The 19,748-nt window shown below is 37.0% G+C and overlaps 1 protein-coding gene and 1 pseudogene across 2 annotated transcripts in view; both read right to left on the bottom strand.

The window, feature by feature from the left end:
* UVRAG (UV radiation resistance associated) overlaps positions 1–19,748 on the bottom strand; it is a 315,389-nt gene that overhangs the window by 94,786 nt on the left and 200,855 nt on the right. The window lies entirely within an intron of this gene.
* On the bottom strand, positions 17,100–17,945 carry LOC103076271 (tomoregulin-1 pseudogene; annotated as a pseudogene).

Raw genomic sequence — 19,748 nt, 5'->3', positions numbered from 1 at the left:
AAAAAAAAAAAAAAAAAGAAAGAAAGAAGATGAGTAGGGAACTTCCCTGGTTGTCCAGTGGTTAAGAATCCATGCTCCCAATGCAGGGGGCCCGGGTTCGATCCCTGGTCGGGGAACTAGATCCCGCGTGCCGCAACTAAAAGAGCCTGCATGCCGTAACTAAGACCCAGTGCAGACAAATAAATAAATAAATAAATATTAAAAAAAAAAAAAAAGATGAGTAGGAGCTAAGGGAAGGAATGTTCCAACTAAAGGAAGCAGCGTATGTAAAGAACCACTGCAGGGGTAAGCATGCTGCTTCATGGAATTAAAAGAAGGACAGTATAGTTGGTCTGAGGGGAGTTCTGGCGAGAGAGGAAACTAAAGCTGGATAGGAAGACAGACTATGCAGGGCCCTCTAGACCATGTCAGACCATAGTCTGATTTTTTTTCCTCATAGAAATAAGAAACCATGGAAGGACTTTAAACAAAGGTGTTAACTTGCTTAGATTTTCATCTGATACATTCCTTCTTTAATTAGCCCTTCCTCCTTGAACTTTCCTGACAATGACCAATATGCATTTTGGAAAAAAAATATGCTGACTGCTGTGGAGAATGGTTTAGAGAAGGTGAGACCAGCGTGTTGCAGTAATCTAGGTGAGAGATCACGGCTGCTTAGACTAACGTGGTGATATAAGAAATGGAAAAAAGGAGACTAATTTGGAAGACTTTTAGGAGATAAATCATAAAGATTTGGTTACGGTTTGGAAGTGAAGGGTGATGGACAGAGAGGGATCATGAAGAACTCAATGTTTTGTTTTGCCCAAATGAATGAAAGTTTGATCAAATGGTAGAACAACTTCAACAAAGAAATGTAATAGAACTGCTGAGCACTACTGAGAGCCCAGAAATGGTAATTAATCATCAGTTTATAATGATACTATTGCGTGACTCTCTACACATCTGCTTGGGTGCAGCAGGTACAGAGAAAATGGACAACAGGGCTGTAAGAATGACAAGTCACGGGGAGCGGGGGCAAGACAAAGGTGTGACTAAAATAATGGGACATATAATCTAAACTAGATAAAAAAGCCAGGTCTGAAGGTCACCAAGAAGAACAATGAACAAGAGGCTAACACACAAGCTGAAGGAGCTGAGGTAGTCATCAGAGAGCAGGATGCTTGAATCAGATTCTGGATGTGGACTGAAAGAAATGATGATGTGACTCAGAGAGTAACCAGGGGAGGAGATAAAAACTATGGGATGCAAGAGATCACTGGTGCCAAAAGATCAAGAAAATGAAAGGATAGGGTGTTGAATGAATCATCCACTTGTGTGTTAATGTCACCCATAACAGCAAGATTTTGAATAGAAAGAGAAAGACTGTTTCTCTTTCCTATGTCACCTGTTTCTTGTTTCTCTGTTGCCAAAACACATGATGAGTAATGGGGTTATAACTGAGAGACTGAAAGAGTGGTAAAGTTGAAGAGCATATGTCTCAAAGGAATAGGTTTTCGTATGTTTGCTTTGCCAACAGGGTAAAGAGATAAGAATCTAGAAAAACCAACGAGAGGAAGAAAACCCCAATCTCATCTCCTGAATCTGAATACCTACTAGCACATAAGAAAATTCATAGCTACTAAATGGGTACTCGTGGGGTCCTCAGGGAAAATTCAAGTTCAGTTAGGGCAAGAGATAGGCTGAACTCCCTGAGAAGAGTCTGAAGATACAGGAGAATTTGCTGATTATACAGATGCACATTCAGAGGAAGCAGCTGGAGGACTAGAGGGCTGGGTCAGGGTCGACAAAGGAGAGGGCATTTTGAAGATGATGGAGATGATTACAAAAGGTTTTGATGTGTTTCGATGGAAGGTTGAGGTATTCCCATCTGGTAGCTTCTACTTTCTCTATAAAGTCAGAAATGGAATGATTTATCAAGAAGGAAAGGGACAACTGGGGATGGGGAAAAAAGAGAGAAGGTTTAAGACCGTCATGTGGAAGGAGAATCAGATATCTAGGATGTATTAGTCCAACTGAAATAGACGACTTGAATTTACAGTGCTCCAATCTTTCCAACAGTTTGATTTTTTCCCCATAGGTAAGTGGGTTAGAGGTAAGGATGATGGGATAAGAATATTTAGGAATATTGAATAGAGAAACTACAAGCATGAAGCCACTAGGGTAATGACAGTGGCCTAGCCAGGGCAGGAAGATGGGGGCAGTCTATAAGGAGGTGCATAAATCTGCAGAGACTTTTAAAATGATAATAAAATGGGTTAAAAATAACGAATCTAATGCCTAATGCCAGTGATAAAATAATCCTCCCAGAAAAAAAAATCGTTTGTTGGTCTAAGTTCTAAACAATTGCTGCAGTGACTGTTTGATTTCTATATGTATGCAATCTTCAAATCAGGATGTTTTCATTATGCATATGCTAATAAATATTATATCAACATGGAAGTTAATTCAAAGAACTCCCAGCTGTACAGTCAGCCCAACGAAGTGGACTAAACTACACACTTCCAATTTGATTAAATTTCAAATGGTTTGGAATCTTCGAAGCTTCCTTTGGACACAGTTTGTGTCCCCAGACTGTCTGGTGTAACATATTCCCACATATTCCTGTGTTTAAACAGTAGGTTCAAAATAAACAATGACAGCAATGTGCAATTTTTCTTAGTTCCGAATCATATTTTTTTCCTGGTGCAGTTTTAGATAAGGTTATTCAGATACAAAAATATTTACAATCAGCCTTGAACAAGGTACAGTAAAATACAAACCTTTAAAATTGCTCCCTGAAGATGGGCACACAGAAACTGTTCAAAAGAAAAAGTATATATATGTATATTTTTTTCAATAAAAGAAAATTTTCTGCTTTTCTTTTTTGGCTATTATCATCTGTTTCATGTGATGATTATTACTGAAAATAATTTTATCATACAGAGAAAGAGGTGTTGAAAATGATCTACTTCAAGTGTCAAAACACTAGGTACATGCTACTGAGAAGTGGTTTTGAATTGACATTACCTTCTCTAGACCCAGAGACATGGGAGGTTGAAGAAACAGTCTCCTCTTCAGAAGGCTCCAGGGTAAATGATACTTTCAGAAGAGAGCCAGAGATTTTACTTACCTCTAGCAGTTGTATACTACACATACATAGTAAAGAGGTTGGAGACTTGTATATATTATAGTCACTGAAGAGGGGTTTCAGAAAACACAGAGGAAAGGTCTAGGAGGGAAGTGAGGAGAGAGAGAGAATAGATCAAAGGAGAAGCAGCAAACAAAAGATAACAATGTTGAAATAATTCATGGGCAGAGGGTGACAAAAGTCCTTATAAAAGAGTAAGAAGAGTGATCTTCCCCTCTCCTCCTCTGGGGAAGGAAGAGAGAGAGAATGTATAATAGGAAATCATATATACCAGTGAAAAAAAGATATTAAATTTGATATGACAGGTAATAAGATGCCATCACAAGTTTTTAAAGGAGAAATTACGTAATGAAAAGATTTACATCAGATTATTCTCTTTGCCAATATTAAATACAGTTCTTTAGACAGAGCTGTACTAAAAAGAGAAGGGAATTTCAGGGAAATCGAATTCCTAATAATTGCAGTAAGAAGGTTAAAAAAATCCCCATTTTTAAAAAACTTTGTAAGTTGCAGGGTTGTGAAAATTGTTAAAGAATTCAGAATCAATTTCCTTCTAGAAACCTTCCAGCTTTCCCACACCCTTTCAGTAACTGTTGAAAAATATTCTACAGGCAAATTTCAGCAAACTGAGCAAAACTGAAGGATGGACAGCATGTCTATTTTAATAGTCATTTTTATAAAATAAAAATTCTGCCAAGTAAATCAAAATCACATTCCACAACATTAATAGCCATCCTGCATTTGCCCAGGTTTAACAGCACCTGTTTCCCACAAAAATCTGTAAAGTTTTTTTTTTTTTAAACTACAATTAAGCGTGCAAGGTGCATAAACCTACATACTTGGTAATGCCAAAAGATGTTTCCATCTGGAATATGAATTTGGAAGAAAAACTGCTCACCATTTTAAATTTCTACTTCACAATGTGTGCACATAATATATAGATTTGCTTAAATATATCAGTGCAACTAATGGTATATGCTCTGTAAGCCACTTAGGTGCTCAAACCTTTACATCAAAGTTATTTAATTATAATACCTATTTCTGGGGGGAGAAGAAAAGAAAAGTAGAAGGGGGATTTAGGTGTAAGAAGTTAAGCTTTGAAGTCAGAAAGGCATAGACTCAGGCCCCCAGCTTTGTTACTTACTTGTAGTGTGAACTTGGGCATACTACTCTGAACCTGTTTTCAAATCTCTAAAATGGGTTTAATAACACCAATCTTCCAGGACTGCTTGTGAGAATTAAACTAAACAAAAAAAAAACGAAGACCCAGCACAGTTACCAGGATACAGTAGGCATTCAATTATCATTATTACTATGCTTCACCTCCCCAGTACCTATCTGTAAGTGCCACAAGAGAAGATACTATGTTTGCTGTATATTAATAGGAGGCAAGGAACTCCAGCACCAGAGTAAAAGAGCCAGTGAGCACTGCCAAAATAACAACAGGGATGCTGATGCTGGATTTTATTTACTGAATATCTATTATGCATTAGGTATTGCACTTAGCATACATTATCAATACAATACAAGCACTTTGTCCTATTATAGGCACTGTTATTGAGGTGCCCAAGGTCACATGGTCTTTTCTAACACTCAACTACAACCACAGATCTTACCCCACTCGACCTTACCCCTGCCCCAAGTTGGGAATAGCTATTCGTCTCTCATAGAACCCTGTACACTCACCAACGCAGGACCTTTGACACTATTGTAATTGCGTGTTTATGCCTCTGTGTCTTCCACAAGAATGGAAACAGTTATTAATACTGTATCCCAAATTCCTCGAGCACAATGTCTGGAACATTTTTACCGGTTTAATGGAGGGAGGAGTAAATGTAGGGATGAAGTGGTAGAGCTAGAATTCCAACTGGTGCCTTTTGACTCCTCATCTTAAACTAATTCTACACCATGGACCCAAGCCCCACCCCCACCCAGTAATAATCCCATTTTGTACATTTGTATTATTTTGTAAATTTCACTTAGTCAAGATTTCTATAAAAAATTTGTGGGATTTCTTCAACTCACAAATGAGATGTTCATGAACCAAATTATTATCAAATTTACCACTGATTTCATAAGCTGATACCTTGAAAACAACCAAATCTAGCTTTTATGTGGCAACCTTTTGGTAAAGTAAGTCAAAAAGGCAGCGAATGTTAACACCAGTAACTATAGATCTTATTAAAGTCCAAAATGCAACTCCTAAAATCCTAGTAACAATATTACATACATTTATTACTTTGGAGACTTACATAAAGCAAAGTAGACAAAAAGCTTGGAAATAAATCCACACATTTTTGAAATATCCACTTAATTTCTCTAAATTGATTTTTCAATAACTGTGTGCATAAATCTGTTAACTACCTAAGTTTAAAGGTTAATTCAAGATCATCTATCGGAAAGCCTAAAAACTTCTACCTGCTTTCTAGATGTCAAAGCTCAAAACTGCATAAATAAGTTAGCTAAAGTCAGCGTTCTAGAATGAACAGGCTGTCTACAAATTCCATATATTCAGAATATATTTGAGAAAGATGTATTTCAATTATGGAATTGCAAAAGGAATTACCTCAACTCATAATTTTACCCAATTTCAGCACACAAAAAAACAATTTAAAGGCCCTTAAAGTCATTCTGTTTAAGTATGGATTTCACAGGAGGAGGAAACTTGAAGAATCACTGATCTGGGAGCAACCGATGCTAACGCCTAGGTTGTCATAATCAATCTGCTTTAATTATCAACAAGTTTTTTCCATTTCTGACCAGTCATTTGGAGCTGACCTTTGACAAGTACTTACAAGTCATCGAAATCTCGTTTTATTTTATAGCCTCATATTTGTTACTGGGCTAATCTTTACCTGTTCTACATCACACAACAGCTTACATATTTGAATGGCCCAGCAGTAAATTTCCATGGTCCCCCTGGGTCAGTCAGATGTTAGCTGTTAAGTAAAGCTAAAAGGATCTATGCTTCATAAATTTCCTTCAGGGTCCACATTTGCTCTTACAGGCTAGGCTTTCAAGCCCAAACATCTTTATAGCTATGTGCAGTGATTTATTAACTCCTCCTTGTTTTTATCCAAAAAGATCAATCACATATGTATCAATAAGCTGGTGTGCTGGTGACTGCTTTTTATTGTACATATAACCACCTGCCTTTAATACAAACTTGAGTCTAAAGCTTTTGTAAGCTCTTGCGGGATTTTAACAATATTCACCTGTTTCTAATTTGGTACAAAACATATGGTTTAGCTCTGCTATTTTGTTCTAAGCCAGCCTTTCCTCTTATGGACCCAACAATATAAAAGAAAACAAACCCAGAGCACAAAAACCTAAATTTGGAGGATGTTACACACACGCACACACACACTTGGCCCATTACTTCTGAATAGCAGTTTTGACATATAACAGGAATAAATTATTATTATTTAGTTTCCATTTTTAAAATTTTTATTTATTTATTTTAACATCTTTATTGGAATATAATTGCTTTACATTGTTGTGTTAGTTTCTGCTGTATAACAAAGTGAATCAGCTATAGGTATACAAACATCCCCATATCCCCTCCCTCTTGTGTCTCCCTCCTACCCTCCCTATCCCACCCCTCTAGGTGGTCACAAAGCACCGAGCTGATCCCCCTGTGCTATGCAGCTGCTTCCCACTAGCTATCTATTGCACATTTGGTAGTGTATATAAACTCAAAATGGATTAAAGACCTAAATGTAAATTATTTTATAGTTGTGAAATTATTACATTCCTTTGCAAACAATTAGATGTGTCCTACATTACTCTTGAGGTTTCTAAGAATTATGATCAAACTGTGAAAATGGCTGTTTAACCTTAGGACCTCAGAAAAGCTAACAGCCATACCTAGTTGCCTGTGAGGTTACGGAAGAGAGTTCCTATGTTTACATTCAGGAATCTACATTTGGTCAGGTGAAACCAAGGTTTTCTTTTCTCTTTCCTTGTCCCTCTCTAAATTAGACCAAAAGTTTAAGAAGAGGCAGGGTGCTGGCAGAGAGAGAACCACCACTTAACACAGCATGGTAAAGTCAATACTAAAATTAAGAGTGGCTGGGTGATAGGGCAGGGAGGAATAAATCCTCAGGAAAAAGTGACTAACAGAATTGTCTAGGAAAGGCAGAGAAGTCAACATAGCCTCCCACGGCTCTCCCAGGCTCTTCTACACATAGTTACTTTTGCAGTCATGGTGGGACCTGACAACACTGGCCACAGCTGGCATTTAATCTCCCATTCAAATTCCTCTCATCCTTTGAGTCCCAATGCAAATACTCAATCCACTGAAGCCTCCCCCCAAGTCCCAGATCAGAATGGATGGTGCTTTAAGATTCATCAGTATGTATCCTCCATTTGGAAGCAGGTAATCACGTTACGGATTTGCTTTAAGATCATATATTTACATATCTCTCTCGTACAACAATCTACATAACAGGCACTGAATAAATGTTTGTTGAATTGTATTAAATTGGTTTACAAATAAAAAGGTTTTGTATAAATAAAACATACTTAAAAATTAATGTTTATTTATCAAAAGAATATATGTACATGGTTTAAAAAGTCAAATTGCTCTACAAACTTGATGGTAAAAATATTAGCTTATATGTTTCTTAGGTAATACCTTACCTCTCCCTCAACTCCTAACCCCCTGAGCCAACAATTCTCAATGCTTTAAGCTGCTTTTTCAAGTATTTACCCTACATATACATAGTTAATATTCTATATTCCTGTTTCTTGATTCTCTGGTTTTAAAAACAACCTACTGGAAAAGATGAGGATTTCTCTGTCTTACACATTGCTTCCCCATCTCTTCCCAAAACAACCACACTTCTTCCTCCCATTCTCTCAACAAGGTCAACGCCACATTTTGGGGGAATTCTCTGGCAGTCCAGTGTTTAGAACTCAGCGCTTTCAGTGTCGGGGCCGGGTTCAACCCCTAGTCAGGGAACTAAGATCCCACAAGCTGCGCATGGCTAAAAATAAACAAACAAACAAAAACACATTCTTTGGTGAAATCAATGTGCAACGTTACAGTATTATAACTACATAATTATTATTTTGAGTAGAGCCATATAATGAATGATATTTATATTTTCTTTCTTTTCAACTTGGTTCTTCCTGGAGTTAATTACCATCTAATTTCTTCATTTGTTAAATTTATTGATGTACCTCTAAGTAATTCATTCTCTGACTCCCTGAAAGCAATGAAAATTCCCTCAAAATATAATTAAATACATCAGATAATCTTTCACTCTTTCTTTGTACTCCTGCTCTCTAGGCCAGTTGAAGAGTTGACCTTCTACAATTTCCCTTCACCATCATCCTGAGATCCCTCTGCTTCTCTGCTGTGCTGGATCCCTTCTTTTCCTTGAATGATGTTTTACTTTTACTTGGTTTATTCCCTTGTATTAATAGAGCACACCTTCCAAGAGTTTCCTAGGAAAGGTGCATAGGGAGATTTTTTTTTTAGGACCTCCATGTCTGAAAAGACTTTTCTACCATGTATTTGACTGATCGTTTGACAGATACAGGCACACCTGGTTTTTACTGTGCTTCACTTTATTGTGCTTCGCAGGTACCGCATTTTTTACTATGGAAGGTTGTGGCAGTCCTGCATCGAGTAAGTCTATCAGCACCACTTTTTCCAGCAGCATTTGCTCACTTCACCTCTCTGTGCCACATTCTGGTAATTTTTACAATATTTCAAACTTTTTCACTATTATCATATTTGTTATGGTGATCTGTGACCAGTGATTTTTGCTGTTACTATTGCAAAAAGATTACGACTGGCTGAAGGCTCAGATGATGGTTAGCATTTTTTAGCAGTATTTTTTCATTAAGGTATGTATACTGTTTTTTAGACATAATGCTATTGCACACAACAGACTACAATACAGTGTAAACATAACTTTTATAGCACTAGGAAGCCAAAAAATTCATGCGATTTGCTTTATTGTGGTGGTCTAGGATCAAGCCCACAGTATTGCCCAGGGATGCCATATATAAGCCAAGCTTATAGAAATAATTTTCCCACGGTATTCTGAGGGCACTGTTCCATCACTTTCTACCTTTCAGTGTTGCCTTTGAGCAGTCAGATATCACGATTCCCATTCCACTGTATTTTTTCCCCTCTGCAAGGCTTGAGAATCTTCACTTTACCTCTAGCATTTCAAAATATCACAGTGCTTGGCACTCACTGGGCTCCCACAATCTGAAATCAAGTCCTTCAAATTATGAGAATTTTTCTTATGTTATTTCTTGAATAATTTCCTACCCTCTTGTTTCCTCTTCCTTTTCTGTACTCACCATTAAATGAGTGTTGGATTATCAGATATTTGAAGAATGGCTCTGATTTCTTATCTTGTCTCTCATATTTTGAATCTCTGCCTTTTGTATTTTTTTCTTTTTTATATTTTTTCTTTTTTTGAGCCTTCCTTAACTTCACATTCCAACTTTGTCCTGTTTTTTTATTCCATCATTTTACTTTCTGAAGTTTTGTTTGCTTGTCTTTTAATGAATGCTCATTTTCATACCATCTTGTTTTTGTTCTTGGATGTAGTACTTTCCCTTGTCTCATAGAGCATATTAATAGTCTTTAAATTTTGCTTTTTATAAAAAGTCAACTTTATTTATTGAGGTATAATTGACATATAACATTATATTAGTTCAGCTGTACATTAGATATTTATGTGTTTTTACTTTTTGTTGACCCCTATTCTTTCTTCCCTTCACATTTCTTTTTTGATTATTTATTTTGGCTTCTGTATCTCGTGTGAGAGCTCTCCCCAAATATCTGATGATCCTTGGCTAACCATTCATTCATTCATTCATTCATTTTGTTTTTGGCTGTGTTGGGTCTTCGTTGCTGCACGCAGGCTTTCTCTAGTTGTGGTGAGCAGGGGCTACTCTTCATTGCGGTGCATGGGCTTCTCATTGCGGTGACTTCTCTTGTTGCAGAGCACGGGCTCTAGGCGCGTGGGCTTCAGCAGTTGTGGCATGCGGGCTCAGTAGTTGTGGTGCACAGGCTTAGTTACTCCGTGGCATGTGGGATCTTGCCGGACCAGGGATTGAACCCGCGTCCCCTGCATTGGCAGGCAGATTGTTAACCACTGTGCCACCAGGGAAGTCCCTGACCATTCATTTTTAAAAGTGAGGCACTAAAACAGTGATTGATGGGGCTGTTCACAATGTATATATAACTTATGTGGCACTCTTCTATTTTTAAATTGGAGAATAATGAGCAAATAACTATATACCCACGACTCAAACTTAATTGATTATTTGCATATTTTAGTTAAAATACTTACAGATAAAGTGAGCCTCCTTTGTTCCCCATCCCTACTACCATCAGTTAGGATGCTTTCAACCTCAATTAACAGAAAACCCAAATCAACTGATTTAAATAATAAGATTGGAGACAGATTAGTTCCAGGATTGGCTAACTCAGGAACTTGATGACTTTATCCAGAACCCAGTTTTTCCCATCCTTCTACTCTGCCACTATATATGTATTACTAGCAGCCCAGTCATATCTTTCTTAGTACATAAAACCATTCCCAGAAATACCACCAGAGAACTGGCCATAACTGTGACACAAGTTTATGCACAAACCAAGCACTGGTGATGGAACGGACTTACTATGATTGGTAAAACGCCAGTTGTAATTTACTGCTGGGGGCTGAGCCCCACCTTCCATATAGCAAATGAAGAGAAAGAATAATTAACAAAATGGAGCTCTGCTGATTAAGTAGGAAGCCAAGAATGGCTGTGGGTAGACAAGCAACTGCATCTGCCATGGCCCCTCCCACAAGCTACTCGCTTTATAAATTTGGTGAACATCAGTATATATCACTTTTTATACTTTTAAAATACAAATGTTTAAATGAACAATGATAGATCATGTATATCATTCTGCAACTCACTTTTCCCCTCAGTACTGTTTTTTAAGAGGTATTTTTGCTGATATACATATGTAATGCATTTCTTTGAACTCCTAATTAGTACTCTATCTCATGGATATTCAGACTTTACTTCTCTACTTCCTTACTGACGAAGATTTAGGCTGTTTCTATTTTTTTCTAATTTTTGCCCTCCTTTGAGCAACTTTTTCTAGTATGAATACAGTTTTTAAGTATGTCCCCATTTTACTAGATTCCTCCAGAATGTTGCTGATGCTAACCCTAGAGAACAATGTGTAGCTTTGGAAGTAAAGTTGACCTGTCTGTGACTCAGGTTACACATCAATACAAGGGGAATAATAACAGCATTAATCTCATACTGCTATTGTGACTATATAATTTTCAACAGTACCTGAAACATAGTAAGAGCAACTATAATTTTCTGAGTGATTACTATTGGTGTTATTAATCTTTATATTCCTAGAATAGAGTACAGAGCCTATTCACATCTGTCGTGGGTTTTTACTGTGTGCACTTGGCTAAATAAGAACTGTTTCCCAGAATACCAGCACATGTGTGGATCCAGGCTAGAGCTGAACAAAAATTGGCATGAGATTTGGAGAACAGAAGTGAAGCAGCAGCCATGAAGCTCTGAAGTGAATGGTGGTTAGACCCAGTAAGAGACAGACATAGGCTGCCTGCAGATTCCATCTGGTCTTGGTGCTCCTGTTCTGCATCTAGCTCTTGTTCCCAACTGCTGGCGCTGATGACAAACAGTGACTCCAGGCCCACTAACAGATGCAGTGGTAACAGTCCTCCATAGATGTTTCCCCGCCTGCTCTCCTTTGGGGTTCCACTCGGCAGCTGGTTAGATCTTGCTTCCCACCTCCTGGCCTGAGCTGTCCAACCCGCACCAAGCTTCTGAAGGGCTGGTTAGGGACTTTCTCTGATCCTCCAACTCCCCCTTTTGGATTCTTCTCCAGCTTCTCCCACAGTTTTGTAATATCTTATGCTTATAATAAATCCCTTATACCATAAGACTCATAGTGATTCTGCTTTCCTGACTGAAATCTGACTGATGGAATTAATATCCTTTCATAATTCTTTGAGCTGTTTCTTTTAACTACTGAACCAAAAGCTTTTTATATTGTCTGGATTCCATCCTTCTTTCTTTCCTTCCTTTTTCCCTTTTTCCTCCTTCCTTTCTTTCTTTTGCTATTTACATGCTAAAGTTTTCACTCACTAACTTATAAAAGGGAATTTTTGTTTTAAATTGAATCTTGACAGGAAGAAGGGATTCTCCCATGATTTTCTGGACAAAAAACCAAAGTCTCCAAAAAGTATTTGGGTATCCTATTTATTTTTTAGCCCAACTAATTTCTGATATATTTTCATAAAAATCAGAGTAGCAGAAGGCCTAATTAAACCAGGTACGTATATGTGTACATTCGTTTATTCACATATTTTATGTCCTTCATTATCATTTTTATAATGCTATATATTTTTCATTGATAAAGGTCTTTCACATTTTTTTTTTTTTTTTTTTTTTTTTGTGGTACGCGGGCCTCTCACTGTTGTGGCCTCTCCTGTCGCGGAGCACAGGCTACGGACGCGCAAGCCCAGCGGTCATGGCTCACGGGCCCAGCCGCTCTGTGGTATGTGGGATCCTCCCGGACCGGGGCACGAACCCGTGTCCCGTGCATCGGCAGGCGGACTCTCAACCACTGTGCCACCAGGGAAGCCCGGTCTTTCACATTTTTATTAAATATATTGCAAGGTACTTATATTGTGGTCACTCTCTATTTGGTTATTACTGGTATATAGAATTTACTTAATTTTCATGTTGATCTTATATCCAACAAATGTGCTACTTTTCTAATTCTAATAGTTTGCAGATTCCCTCACAGCTTCTACATAACATTCATATCTGCAAAAGACAATTTTGTCCCTTTATTTAAAATATTTATACTTCATCTCTTTTCTCCATTTAATTATATAGACCAGGACCTCAAGCATAATGTTTTAAAATATTTTATTGTATAATAACTGGCATCCTTATCTGCTTTCTAACTTTAATGGAAATAGTTTCACTATTTAGCCTAATGGTTTATAGGACTGATAACTATTCTTTAGCATTTTAAGGAAACTCCCTGCTTTTTCTAGTTTTCAAATAGTTTCTATAACAACGACTAGTACTATTTGCAATCATTTGAGGCTTTACCATGTGCCAAATATATTTTACATATACTAGCTCACTGAATCCACCCAAACACCTAATGAGGCGGGTACTATTATTATCTCCATTTTATAGACCATAAAGTAAAGCATTGGGAGATCAAGTAATTTTTCCAAGGTCACATGATGTAACTGTTTTCTATTACTATTTTAAAAAAACCAAAACATTTCTCAGATTAAAACAACATATAAATCTTAAAAGTTCTCATTACAAGGAAAAAATTTGTAACTTTGTACGGTGACGGATGGTAACTAGCCTTATTGTCGTGATTAGCTCTCAGCATATCCAAATATTGAGTCATTATATTGTATACCTGAAACTAATATAATGTTATATGTCCATCACACCTCAATTTTTTAAAAAAGCGACTCATTTATTAGCTCATATTTTTTGTAGGTCAGAAGTCCAGGCACAGCATAGTTGGGTTCTCTGCCCAACATCTAACAAGCATGAAATCAAGACAATACCATACACAGTAAGTAAGAGTTTAGATTCAAACTCATGCCATCTGGTTCTACAGTCTATGCTTCTAATCAAAACCTATTATTGTCTTTCTAAATAAGTGTTGAATTTTATTGGATGCTTTTTCTGCACTTAGTAAAAAAACAACCATATGATATTTCTGTTTATCTGTTAATGAGTGAATTATGTGGAAGACTTTTTAGTGTTGAGCCACTGACTCTTCTCAACTGCTAGATTCAGCTTGCACACATTTTAATTTGTATTTTTGTATTTATGTCCATAAATCAGTTTGTCTACCAAGTCTGTTTCTCATATTATCCTGATCAGGTTGTTTATTAAATGCCTTCAAGGCAAATGCTTGCTCACCTTATCTCTCTAGGTTCTTGACATCACTCAGTTTTTGACTTAAGTATTCTTTATTTTATTGTTAACTAATAGATACATTTAAGATTCTTTTTTGGGGCTTCCCTGGTGCCGCAGTGGTTGAGAATCTGCCTGCCAGTGCAGGGGCCACGGGTTCAAGCCCTGGTCTGGGAAGATCCTACATGCCGCGGAGCAACTAGGTCTGTGCACACAGGCCACAACTACTGAGCCTGTGTGTCTGGAGCTTATGCTCCGCAACAAGACGAGGCCGTGACAGTGAGAGGCCTGCGTACCGTGATGAAGACTGGCCCACGCTTGCCACAACTAGAGAGAGCCCTCGCACAGAAACGAAGCCCCAACACAGCCAAAAATAAATAAATAAAAATAAATAAATAAATATAAATAAATAAATAAATAAATAATTTTTTAAAAAAAGCATTAAGAGAATGACAATCAGAAAAAAAAAAAAAAATTCCTTTTTTAATCCTACATTTTCAGTGTTGGTCCAGATATCTATTCTATCATGCTCGGGAAACAGATCTTATTCAGTTTTCCCATTTCTTTTTAAATCAATTTTGTTATATTTTATATACTTTTTGCTAAAAAATTCTGTTCTACCTAAAAGTTGTTCACAGTATGTTCTTATGATTTTTCAGTCTCTGTTGTATCTATAAGTGTTTCCTTGTCTGTTGTCATAATTACCTCTCTGTATTTTTTTACTCAGCCACTTTTAAATAACACTTCTTCATTGCCATTCCCTCTAATCTCTATTCCTAGAATATTCCTATTAGATACATGTTGACACCTCTTACTTAACCTCTGTGTCCTATAACTTCTGTCTCATATATCTCTTTATCTCTCTGGGCTGCATTCTGGGTGGCATTTTTCATTTCTATTTACTATTCACAAATTCTCTGCTTAAGTGTGTCTAGTATACTATTTATGAGGGTCTTTTTAAAAAATACATTTTTCTATGTCTTTTGAGTCACAACTACCTATTTCTTTTTCTTTTTCTTTTTAATTTATTTGGCTGCACCTGGTCTTAGCTGCAGCACAGGGGATCTTCGTTGCATGGCAGGTGGGATCTTTTTAATTGCGGCATGCAGGACCTTTAGTTGCAGCATGTGGGATCTAGTTCCCTGGCCAGGGATCGAACCCGGGCCCCCTGCATTGGGAACATGGAGTCTCAGCCACTGGACCACCAGGGAAGTCCCAACAACTACCTATTTCTGTTTCATAAAATCTCATTCTTTTTTTATGGATGCTATTTCCTCCTTTGAGAATTTTGAAATTCTTAAAAGTCTTTTTTTATATTATTATTTCTATTTCCTTATATGTGTATTCTCCTATTTTTTGGCCTTTCTTCATATGTCCATGGATTTCCCCTTTGGGTTTCCTACCCCCAGGACGTTTCATAAAAGATTAAAGTAAAAAAGAGTCAACTGAAAGAGCTATAAACAATTTAACCCTCAGTAAGTGTATGACTCCTAGATGAAGAGAGTGTATACTTAAATTGAGTTTTAGTGTCTTCCAGGAGTTCAAGTGTTTGAAACACAACAGAGAAAAGAGGAATATTTTACTCAAAAGACATCTGGTGAACATAATGATTATCTGAGTTCTAGGAATTGATCTTTTTCTAATATTATCTGACGTTGCTCTGTGTATACAAGTGTACATTCAGGCACACCCATGTGTGAAACTCATGACAATGAATCATTTCTAATTTAATATTTGTAAGCTTTTATTTCATTGGCTAGTTTTGAGTGTGAAAACACTGCTTATTGTTCCTCTGAATTAGTGTTGTCAAACAAATAGGTCCTGATGTCAGCATATTTTTGCAGGGAGTGAGGACTGGGTCATTTAAGCATAATTACATTATTTTCACTGGAAAAGCCAAAAAACTGAAATAGATATTCTGAACTAACAACTTTTAAGTTGGTCCTAAAACTTTATCTAGAAAGTACTTTCTAGTCAATAATCGGGCCTTTACTCTTAGTGACAAAATGACTGTTGAGACTAGTCCCAAACCGCCCATCAACCAGCCATATCATTCTCTGCTCAAAATCAGATTGTCTTTCTTGCTCTCCCAGGGGTATGCCTGATGAATCCTGCAATGTGTTCATAAGACAAGGTAAAGAAAGGAGTGTTACTGAATAAAAGGCACAAAACAAGGTATTTTTATTATCTCTCAAATTAGATAATAAGCTGAGATAATACGCTCACTTTCTTAGTCTGTATCTGCTCTATAAAAACATATAGCCTTTACAGAATTGATTTTAAACTAGTCATTTATTTTAAAAAGGAAAAGAGATGGTTTTAACTGTTTTTTTTTTTAATGATAGAGAAGGCTTTATTCAAATCTGTTTGTTAAACAGACTATTTTCACAACATCTAAATCTACTTTTCAGTGATCCGTTCCATCATTGCTACCATATACTTCAAAAAATTCAGTATTATTTTTTCAGAGAGAGACATGATCAAATTCCAGTTCATACATCTTATAAATATTTTACACCTAACACACACAGCTTTACAGTTCATGCAACAGGTAGTGTCTAAAAAATCGGTTAATAAATCTCAAGAACATTGAAATGTCTAAACACAGTGTCTTCTAGATTTTTTTTGTAAGAAAAGTAATCTGTAAACATCTTTACCTTCAGTTCAAGCTTGGTCATTTGCTGTGGTCACTGTGGAAGAAGTGGGTATGACTTTATAACCATTTGGAAGTGGTCTGTCTTTGCAAAAATATTACATTGCATGGGTAAAGAACAAGTCTTAGAATTACCATTTAGTACAAATTTGTGAAATCAATTTCTGTATTTAAAAACATAAAACAAAGACTAAACAGTCCAAAACTGTTGTAGCTGAATATTCTAAATACGAGCCAACAGTACACTAAAGATGTCCAAAAAGAAGGCCTCTGAAATAAATATTTCCATTCTTTAAAAAAAAGACATAATAAATGTACATCACATCGTCAGTATACATATAAAAGTCATCAGTTTAAACCATTCTGGAAATATGTATCTGAAGTAAAATGGCCTAGGTTTTGCTGCTGTCGTCCTCTATTGTTTTTAGGGCATTTTCTTGTTATGCACATGACAACTGCTACTATAATGGCAATCTGTACAGCTCCAATAATTGCTGCAGTAAGAACATGAGTGAGCTTTTGCCTACTTGGCACTACATAGAAAATACTAAAGTCTGTCTTTTCACAGTGCTGTCCAGTGTAACCAGATTCACATCTACAAGAAGCCTGAGTAGAATAAATGAATTCACAATTTCCATGGATACAGTAACTACTGAGGTTTTCAGGGCAAAGCATGTGGTTCCCAATATAAACATCTTCCCTTTGATCACTAGCATCTTTCACATCTGGTTGATATTGTAGTCCATCATTTTTCTTTCCCAACAAACTAGTGTAATCTGTGTCTGTGCAATGACCAAGATGCCTTATATCAATTTTTTCTTGTTTTATATAAGATGCTTCTTGAACAAAACAGGGATTGTTATAGGAACTCCCATCAGAAGCACACACAGGATTAAAACTGTATCCACTGCAATCCATATTACATACACACCCAACATTCTCTGCATCTTCATCACACTCAGCTTTATATTTGCAAGGTCCACACTTGGAGTGTTTTCTGTGAACAACTCTCCCTGCCCCTTCCTCTTCTCTCTCTCCAGATCCAGAGCCATTATCAGAGTAGCATGGTCCCCTTGCTACTACTATTATCTCTTCCTGGTGCTTACAAGCAGCCCTTCTGAGAAAGCATTCATTTTGGTACGTGTCCCCATCTGATCCACAGATGGGAATATAAGTTGTATGGCACATATCCATAACTTCTGAGAATTCTGTGCCTTTTTGGTTTTTTGGCTGTGTTGAGTCTTTGTTGCTGCGCTCGGGCTTTCTCTAGTTGCGGTGAGCGGGGACTACTCTTTGTGTGGCGCACGGGCTTCTCATTGCAGTGGCTTCTCTTTTTGCGGAGCATGGGCTCTAGGTACGTGGGCTCAGTAGGTGTGGCTCTCGCAGGCTCTAGAGCGCAGGCTCAGTAGTTGTACCACATGGGCTTAGTTGCTCACGGCACATGGGATCTTCCGGGACCAGGGATTGAAACCGTGTCCCCTGCATTGGCAGGTGGATTCTTAACCACTGCGCCACCATGGAAGTCCCTGCCTCTTTTTCTTTTGAATTTTATTTTATTTTTTTATACAACAGCTTCTTATTAGTTATCTATTTTATACATATGAGTGTATATATGTCAATCCCAATCTCCCAATTCATCCCACCAGCACCCCCATTACTATAATCCAAAGACCTAGAAAAATGTCTCTCAGGCAGTACATAATTACTGAACATTTGATGAATGAATGAATAGGTGAGCAGGTTCATTTATGTGTTTATAATTCTGATACTATGAACCCTGACTTTGAATTAGCATTTAATAATAAAAATACTACAAAATTGAGTTAAATGTCTATTCCAAATTGCATGCTAAAAAGACAGGTAGGTTCCCCCCAAAATGATACAAAATGAGAAAGGAAACTTCTTTCAATTAAGTGTGACCAACATTTATCTTCTTAGAAGAGAATACTGCTTATCACTTCCCCTAGAAATCTCTGAAGGAAAATAACATGCTATTTATTTACCAAATTCTTTTCAACCACCTCAGGAATCTCCCATTTTTTGATTTATGCAGAGACCACAAATAATATAGAAGCCAGAAAATAATAAAAGAAAGTCTTGTATCTCCCATACAGAACACTATTTAGCAAATTCAATATTAGGAGGTGACTTCTAAAAAGTTTTTCCTCTAGTAACTAATTTTTTAAAGTCAGAAATGACAAAATTATGCTACTGCACACTCAAAAATAAATATTCCTTCTATGGAATATTTTACAACAGAAGTTGTCTCAATAAATTCATCCGTCATCTACACATTTTAAAAAGGTTTAGTATAGCTGTCAATCAAACTCCAAGAGACTTGCCGTTTCTCATTAACTTTCCAACTGTATATTTATACAAACTAAATAATAAAATGCTCCAGTTGCTTACTGGTGTGTTTAATTAACTTACAGCAGTAAATTTCTATAACTAACTACCGTTAAAACTTCTAGTATTTCATCACTAGACTCTCCACATCATGACCTGGGAGTCATCATTTATATTAATGGGAGTTACTAACAAGCAGGATGGGAAGAACTAATTCTTTTGTAAGTCTTTTAAAAAGGTTTCCAATAATATAAATGAGTAGAACTCAAAATTCTTGGCATTATTATCAATATTTCCTCAAAAGTAAATATGGAGAACCACTATTATAAATCTAAAACTAATCAAGAACTGGTATATGAAAATTATATGAATTATGAGAAAAAGTAACCACCTGCATCAACCCTGTATGAAAAGGAGACGCTGTATACAAAGAAACATGTATTCTAGTCTTAAAGGAAGTAGCTTTAAGAAAAAAAGGGGGGGGGCTTCCCTGGTGGCTCAGTGATTAAGAATCTGCCTGCCAATGTAAGGGACACGGGTTCAAGCCCTGGCCCGGGAAGATCCCACATGCCACGGAGCAACTAAGCCCGTGCACCACAACTACTGAGCCTGAGCTCCAGAGCCCACAAGCCACAACTACTGAGCCCACGT

This window comes from Lipotes vexillifer, unplaced genomic scaffold (assembly GCF_000442215.2).
Source record: "Lipotes vexillifer unplaced genomic scaffold, Lipotes_vexillifer_v1.1 scaffold1693, whole genome shotgun sequence".
Taxonomy (NCBI): Eukaryota; Metazoa; Chordata; class Mammalia; order Artiodactyla; family Lipotidae; genus Lipotes; species Lipotes vexillifer.
Note: the sequence above shows the minus strand (reverse complement) of the source record. Positions and strands in the feature narration are given on the sequence as shown.